This window comes from Myotis nattereri, assembly GCF_964212035.1.
Source record: "Myotis nattereri genome assembly, chromosome: 17".
Classification (NCBI taxonomy): domain Eukaryota; kingdom Metazoa; phylum Chordata; class Mammalia; order Chiroptera; family Vespertilionidae; genus Myotis; species Myotis nattereri.
In genome coordinates, this window is record NC_138092.1 from 40107647 (window position 1) to 40116884 (window position 9238).

The window sequence follows — 9238 nt, forward strand, 5'->3', positions numbered from 1 at the left end:
GCGGTTAACCGCCAACAAAGATGGCGGCTAATTTGCATACTGCAGGCAGGGCGGGACAGTGCCATCCCGCCTGCCCTGCTGCTATCCGGGCCTGCTATCTGCGACTCTGGTGGCAGGTGGCCCATATGGGACCCGACCCAGGGCTGGCGGGCGGGACCACAGCAATCCACCACAAGCCATGCCCACAAACTACAGATCCGCCACCGGCCACACCCACAAACGGCCCTCCCAAGGGGATCCGAGGCTGGCGGGTGCTAATGCACTGATCTGCCAACACGCACACCGGGGCTGCCTTTGCCCTGCGCAAACTATGCAGCTGGGAGAGGGGAGTGGGGCCGCTGGGAGCAGGTCGGGAACTGCCCGGGGTTTGCATCAGGCAGCCCAGAGCGGAGTGTGAACCATCCCCACTGGTAGCTGCTTGCTCATTCATTTACTTGCCCATTCATTCACTTATTCACTCACTCAGCAAATCCTCTCAGGTCCCTGGCACCAGGCCAGGCACTGAAGTTGAAGCAGGATGAGACAGAGCTATGTCCTCAAGATGTTAGTAATTCAGTATGCAGCCAGGAGAGGGCCGCCAGGCGCTGGGAGCAGGGTGGGAACTTTCCCAGGGTGGGCTTCAGGCAGCCAGGAGTGAGGCCGAAACTTCTGCCGCGTTGCCAGGGCAACACGGCAGAAGTTCCCGCACCATAGCTGCTTGCTCATTCACTTACTCGCTCATTCATTCATTCACTCACTCATTATTCACTCACTCAGCAAACCCTCTCAGGTCCCTGGCACTAGGCCAGGCACTGAAGGTGAAGCAGGATAAGACAGAGCTATGTCCTCAAGATATTAGTAATTCAGTAGGGTGAAGTGGGCACATGAACGAGGCAGTTGTATGCACAGATGCAGTGTACTGGGTTCAGTGAGGGCTGTAACTAATGCTGACTTTGTTCTCTTGATAAAATGGGGCCTCGGGAGCCAGGCCACCCCAAGCCTGTAGGCCTGTGCCTAGGCCCGGAGTGGCCGGGATCCCGGAACATGACAGAGGGTGCAGGTCGGGCTGAGGGGTCTGACCCCACCCCTCATCCTCACCCCGAGTGCACAAATTTTTGTGCACCGGGCTACTAGTGTAAATATATTTTCCATTAGAAAAATAAGCCTATTTCTAAAAGTAAGAAAAAAACCAACAGTGTTTCCTATATTTGCCTAGGAAGCAAAAATTATATATATATACATATACATATATATATATATATATATATGTATATATATTTAAAATAATTGTATTATGTTAATCAGGAAGTTGATTACTTTAAATGAATAAATTACTTAATACTGTTTAATAATAATTATACATAATCTTTTAGTCTAATATAACTAACTACCTTCCTAGGGTTTACATTTTAAAGTTTTCTTTCTCTCCTTATAAAGGAAATTTTATACTTAAAATATATAAAAAACTCTGTCAAATAAAAGAATAATTATATTCTATTTATATATGCATATTAAATAAATCCTAATATTCTTTCATTTATAACTAATTATTATAAATTATAATATTGTAGAATAATATATTTTCCAAAAGGAAAAAATTCCATGTCATTTACATTACTACTATAAAGTATCTGAATTTATAGAAATACTGGCAAAAAATAAAAAGAAAACAATTTTATTATGAAATTAAATAAAAATAATTATATGGTTTTTGTAACTTTGTTGAAAGTATTGCTAATTCTTAAACTTTTTATTTTTCAAATATAAAAAAGCATCTCTAAAACAATTTAATAAATTATATACTTTTTCCCTACCTGTTCCTCCAAAATTTAACAATTCTTAATAAATAGCAATACATTTCTTCACATAAATTCAATAAGACCTATTTCCAATTATAGCTATATTAACCAAAATAAAAAATAACAATAGGCCTGCTTAGAGCAGCCATGCCTTTACCACCTTTTACAGGACTTAGTCCATCCAGCATTCCCCGGGAATTCCTTACAATCCACAGGGGCAGGCCATTATTGAATGTGCCCATTCATCATTAAAACACATACTAGTAAAACAAAAACGGGGGAATATGGGACTCAAGGACCCAATGAATTATTCACATGGGGGAGAGGATATGCATGTGTTTCTACCCCTACAGGGCCGCTGCGGATTCCAGCTTGTCTGATTGAACTCTATCATGGCATGGCACAGTGACTACCAGAACTCCTCCGGCCAGTACAGTGTAACTTTTACTAGTAATCTTACTGACAATAGCCTGATTTGCACCACTCACCCCTATGTCTTTGTTATGGCTCCAATCTACTAATCAACCTTAGTTCATCTTTTCTAGTAGAGGTTGGAGAAGGAGTTTATTTTGCATCCTGTATTACCACCCAGAATATTACTTCATTGAACATCAGGACTATTATGGTACTTAGGAGACAAGCAGAAATCCTAATACCTATTAATCTCATTAAGAAATGGCGAGGAAAAAAAGAAAAAAAAGAAATGGCAAGGCTCATCAGCTGTCGAAGTTTTAGAAAGAGCATTGAGCCCATTACGGCCCAAAAGATTTTTGGGAATGCTCATTGCAGCCATTATCTGGGCTATTGTTATTCTTACTACTGCCTTGACTTTTCCAAACAAGTCCGATCCCCGGGGTATTTTACTGGAATCTCTGTTTAGTCTTTAAAGACCCAAGCATATACTTTCTCAAGGATACTTAACCTGCTGATTGTATCTAGAGGTTAATTTGAGTTCAAGCTGTTGTTCCAATAAAAAGCCAACAATGCAGGTGAACAGGGCTGCTTTTACTTCAAAAGTAGAACAGTCCCTTAGCCTCTCGCACAGAAACCTGTGTCAGAGCAATCTGTTCATCCATCGCTCAGGGTCTGCTGGTCAACCCCAGCACGTAACTATAATTTTTGGTATGATTCAGATGATGAGTTCACACCTTAAGCAACTATAACTTCTTACAGTGTCTCCTTAACGTGGGGAAATTCAGGGGATAACACCACTCAATCCTGAAAGCAGGTGTCCTTCTGCTCTTGAATACTATTTTGGGGACTAGATAAAAAATCTGGTATTTGGTGGAAAACAAAAATGTTTCAAAGAATCCCAGCCCCAAAACTTGAAACAACCAAACCCATACTAATCTTCCAATCCTGACCCAAACATATCGAAACCTCAGGTGCTCTTTTAATCATTCATGACAAATTATGACTTTGTCTGCCGTGATGAGGACTATTATGTTCATCCAACAATTGGAGAACATAAAGTCCCTGTCTCACAAATAGAACTTAATACTGTACTCAGGGTCTGGGTTGAGGGCCTAATCACAGGCTCTCACTTGACAGCACTGGGTTTTTATCCTTATGTGGGACCCAAACATGTCACCTTGCTGATGATGAGGTAGATGTGGTACTGTTGTTAGTACCTAACGCTGTCACCAGAAAGACTTTTCTTCTTCTGCCATTATCCCTAACCTAGGCTCTTTTGTCTATAAACTTTGATCAAAATAAAACGAACAGAACTGGCTTTTTGAATATTGTCTTTTTAGTCCTTTCCACCCCAAATCACATAATAGATAAGCAAGGCTTTGGGCATATCTTCCCTAGAGTTTTCTTTCTTTGGTACGATATAGTTGAATTAGAAATGTCGACCAGAAATCTATTCTTGGAGGACAATCATGAAACGTTACTGCCGCTGCTCTTGACTGCCTGCCTGAGATAGCTTTACAAAAACTTGGGGTTCTGCCCAGCAAGGTGGTACTTGTGCCCTATTGGAAGAGCAATGTTGTTTCTATGTCAACAAATCAGGTAAAGTGATACAAAAGTTTGAGGTTCTGAAATAAAATCTTACAATCCTTGGACAGAACATTAGCCCCTAAATTGGGATTGGACAGACTTATTTAGCTGGCTGCCTGCAGGAATAGGGAGCTGGCTTCGTTCTCTATTATAAGCCCTTCATTATATTGGTGTTTGATTATACTGTTTGCCACATTAATCAGGTGTCTTTTAAAAAATATATATTTTATTGATTTTTTTTACAAAGAGGGAGAGAAGAGGGATAGAGAGTTAGAAACATCGATAAGAGAGAAACATGGATCAGCTGCCCCCTGCACACACCCTACTGGAGATGTGCCTGCAACCAAAGTACATGCCCTTGACCGGAATCGAACCTGGGACCCTTGAGTCCGCACGCTGACTCTCTATCCACTGAGCCAAACCGGTTAGGGCTTAATCAGGTGTCTTACCAGGTGCATCGAACAATCACTAATAGCCATTACCAGAATAATGGTAGCCCATTGCCTAGAGATGTTACAATAAGTATATCTGAGACCACCTCTACCAAAGAACTTTAAATGTGAGAAATATGATTTAGCCTTGTTTCCAAGCCCCCTTGTTGCTCAAATGTGGCCATATGCTCTTGTACACTCAGGAGACCACTTACCTTCTACGTGGGATATGACATACTTGAAATGAGCCCTCCTGGAGATGAGGGATCAATGTTGCTTTTCAATGACAGACCAAATATACTTCCTAATGGCTGGCCCATGCTTTCTAAGTAAAGATCTGGATAGAAAGGGGAAAACGTAATGCCCAACCTGCATGGCTCAGTGGCTGAGCGTCGGAACCAGGAAATCACGGTTCAATTCCCAGTCAGGGCACATGCCCGGGTTGGGGGCTCAATCCCTAATATGGGGCATGAAGGAGGCAGCGTCAATGGCTCTCTCATCATTGATGTTTCTACCTTTCTCTCTGAAATATATATATATTTTAAAAGGGGGAAATGTGAAAGAAAAACAGAAAAGTGGAGTTGGTATTGTCAAGGGAGCGAGCAATCTAAAATGGAGCCGAGGCCTCTGGGAAGCTGAGCTAAAATATCCCCATCCTTAAGTAATCAAGTTACTCTCCAATGAAAACCTTTTCCTAAAGAGCTGAGGCCACGAAGTTACATTAACTGGTGGAAATTTAAAAAAATTTTAACAGTGGATCTGAGCCCGTTGTTATGCACAGGCAGAATTAATCACAAGCCTTACTTCCTGATGTAAAAGGCAACTGATTAAGATTTTGAACAATTCTGGTTGAACAAAAGTCATGAAATTAAAATTTTTCTTATCCTGAGCTGTCATCTTATACAAGGGAGTACCCATACGACTGCCAGCTGATTTCTCAACAGAAACTTTGCAGGCCAGAAGGGAGTGGCAAGAAATATTCAAAGTGATTAATAGCAAGAACCTACAACCAAGATTACTTTATCCAGCAAAGCTATCATTTAGAATTGAAGGTCAGATAAAGAGCTTCACGGATAAGGAAAAGCTAAAGGGGTTCATCACCACTAAACCAGTATTATATGAAATGCTGAAAGGTATCCTTTAAGAAGAAGGAAAAGGTAAAGATACAAATTATGAACAAAAACACATCTATCAACAAGTGAATCTAAAAATCAAGTGAATAAATAATCTAATGAACAGAATAAACTGGTGATTATAATAGAATCAGGGGCATAGAAAGGGAGTGGACTGACTATTCTTGGGGGGAAAAGGGGTGTGGGGGATGCGGGAAGAGACTGGATGAGGACAGTGGGGGGTGGTGGTGAGGGCGGAGGGTGGGGTGGGAACCGGGTGGAGGGGAGCTATGGGGGGAAAAAAGAGGAACAACTGTAATAATCTGAACAATAAAGATTTAATTAAAAAAAAAGTGAAGCAATAGATCCTATCATAGATAAAGGTCAGCACATACATGTATCTAGGTAAATGTAATAAAACATTTTCTATTACAAATTACTGAAAACATCTAGTACTATAAAGTGGGGAAAATCTGATTCTGATCCACTTAGGTCCTATGGAAGAAGTAATAAACACAAGATTTATAGAACTTGATTAAGACTAAGTTCTATGACAAAGCAACTTAGACTTTTCCAATTAAAAACAACTTGGGCCCTGGCCGGTTTGGCTCAGTGGATGGAGCGTCGGCCTGAGGACTGAAGGGTCCCAGGTTCGATTCCGGTCAGGGGCATGTATGTGCCTTGGTTGCGGGCACATGCCCAGTGGGGGGTGTGCAGGAGGCAGCTGATCGATGTTTCTGACTCTCTATCCCTCTTCCTTCCTCTGTAAAAAAATCAATAAAATATATTTTAAAAAAAACCAAAAAACAAAAAAACAACTTGGATTGGGGGTACCAACCAGGGAATGTGGAGGAAGGAAATGGAATATTCCACAGGACATTACAAAAAAGTCTTTTGTTTTCAGCTAGATACATGAATTAAAGATTTTACATATGTACCTAATTCAGGGTAAGTTAATTAGAATATGAATGAAAAATGAGTTTTGGGTTGACGTGGCATTGCACATATTGGTATGAAAACAGTACAATTTCCTTTTATATCAACTAGAGGCCTGGTGCATGAAATTTATGCACAGGTAAGGTCCCTAGGCCTGGTTGGCGATCAGGACCGATCTGTGGGGTGACTTGCGGGGGCTCCAGTGGCACCCACCTAGGCCAGCCCCACCCCCCCATGCCAGTTGCCTCCCTCTGCAGGGCAACCAGCAGGGCGATCGGCTCCCCCCTCAACCCCTGGCACCCATCTTGGCTGGCCTGGGGCCTGTGGGCAGCTCCTGCGTTGAACATGGTCAGTGTGTGTCACAGCCACCAGTCGTTCTGCCAGTCAGTCCACCGTTCAGTCAATTTGCATATTAGGCTTTTATTACATAGGATTATTGATAACAAGAGCTAAAACTGGATTTTCTTTATATGGCAGGCAACAGAAAACTACAAGAATCCTAAATTAATCTAGTTAATATATTTAGTACTGATGTGTAATAGCTAATGCCTAATCAAAAGCAGCAAAGTTAAATTTATAGTATTTAAGAGATGCAGCAAGAAAACCATTTTCTCTCATTTATTCTGATCTAATGATCTGTAATGTTGCAATCTTGTTTGCTTATAAAAAGAAGTGGTGTTGGTCTAACTGGTTTGGCTCAGTGGATAGAGCCTTGACCTGCAGACTGAAGGGTCCCAGGTTCGATTCCAGTCAAGGGCATGTACCTTGGTTGTGGGCACATCCCCAGTAGGGGGTGTGCAGGAGGCAGCTGATGGATGTTTCTCTCTCATTGATGTTTCTAACTCTTTATCCCTCTCCCTTCCTCTCTGTAAAATATCAATAAAAATATATTTAAAAAAATATTTTTTTAAAAAAGTGGTGTCTGGCCAGCCAGTGTGGCTCAGCAGTTGAGTGTTAATCTATGAACCAGGAGGTCATGGTTTCATTCCTGGTCAGGGTACATGCCCGGGTTGTGGACTTGATCCCCAGTGTGGGATGTGCAGGAGGCAGCCAATCAATGATTCTATCTCATCATTAATGTTCCTCCTCCTTCCTCTCTGAAATCAATAATATATATTTTTAAAAAGTGGTAAACATCACCCTAGAGATGTGCAGCTTCCTAATTTTCTAGATGTGAAATTAAGGCCTAGTGACTTATTCAAGATCACATGGCTAATTTGCACAAGATTTCAGACTTTCTAACTCTCTGTTGGTGCTCTAATATACCAAAATACTTCAGGGCAAAACAATGTTTAAACCAACAAACTATTAAGTACAATATTCAAGAGTTTAGCCCAACAGGAATATAAAACTTGAGCACAAACATGACTGACTTAAAATTAAACCAGATTTATATATTGCAAATAAAATGCCACATATATAAAATCAATGGTATGTATTAATTTCCAGATCATGCTTTATCAAACTTAGGCATAACCAATCAAAACCTCAATTTGGCACCGCTAAGTCTATATGAAATTTCCTCTAAATAAGAATTACTAGGGATTAATTTAATCACTCTTCAATCTTTAACAGCAATTTCATATTATTTTTCAGAATATTTATACTGTTTTGAAAGAATAATTGATAAACTTAGCAAAATGACTCACTAAGATGACAGGTCCATGAATAGCAAGATGTCTCTAAATATTTCTCTCTTGTAACAAGCTGAATTTGCTGCTTATAATAAATTGTATTTCTCAATATCAACAAGATTCTTCAAAAGGAAACTGTTATCTGTCATTACATAAAAGACAAGCAATCTAGAAAGCATAAAATAATCTAGATAGTACAAAAATTAAATGTTAACTGAATACAACAGAGGATTTTGTGGGAATATTTGTGCAGAAAAAAGATATAGAGGAAACTTGCACATAATTTAAACATAATTAAAAAAGTAAACTAATTACCAAGTGTCAGAAAGCTGGTAAAGTTTCCATGCTATATAAAATTAACTTCTTAAATTTAACCAAATAAAAATCCCTGCTGTTCAATAAGATGTCCTGAAGCAAATAGTTTCATGAATCCTCAAGAGAAAATTAAGGCCAAAAAGATCAAACACCAAGTGTTAATCAAACCTTTCAGTCAACAGAGCCTTTATTAACATGCAAGTACCATTTGCCACAAGATATACACGTTCTCCTAATCTTTCAGTTCTTTTTCAATATTTTGACTTAAGGTTACTTGTGGATCTAACATAAAAAGTAACCTACAAAAATCGGTCAAGGTAAAACTTGATTCTAGCTATCACCTTAACCTTTTATTATTTAGGCTTATAATTGACATTATTTGTCTCAAGTAGCAGAATATAATTCTTGTACTTGATAATCTTCTATACTGAAATATGTACCAGAATATCTTAGGAAGTTACTAAATATATGGAATTAACATATATATTTAACTGCTTTCAATAAGCTGGAAAGTACAATGTTAAGTTTTCTAAGAGGAAAATCATTTCTAGATCTTGGTTATGATTTTTGCAGTTTCCATAAAAACTGATCCATATTAAACCAGTCTTGAAGAACTAAGATGAAAACTTAAAAACCCTAATGATAGCCTTGATTTACTAAGATAGCATAAACCAAACTACAGTTCTCTTTTCCCAGGCCTCAGCAGAGATACTCTGTCATAGTTTTTGAAATTTTTTTGTCTGCTTGGTATAAAAGTTGAATGATCTCTTTCTAAGTTAGATATCAGTAGAAGACCCAGAGATGATGGGCATATTTATTGGGACACAAGGTAATTCATATATTGTATCAAAGTGCATTATAAGATTTGCACTATGTCTGTCCACGTTTGTCACATTTTATAACATTTCAGTTGGATGCAGGAAGACTGGAATTGTTCAGAAAAGTCTAGCTTTTAAGATGTGAGTAAAGTTCATAGTGAGTTTTTTAAAACATTTAAATAACCAGAAGTATAATCACAACAAGGGACTATG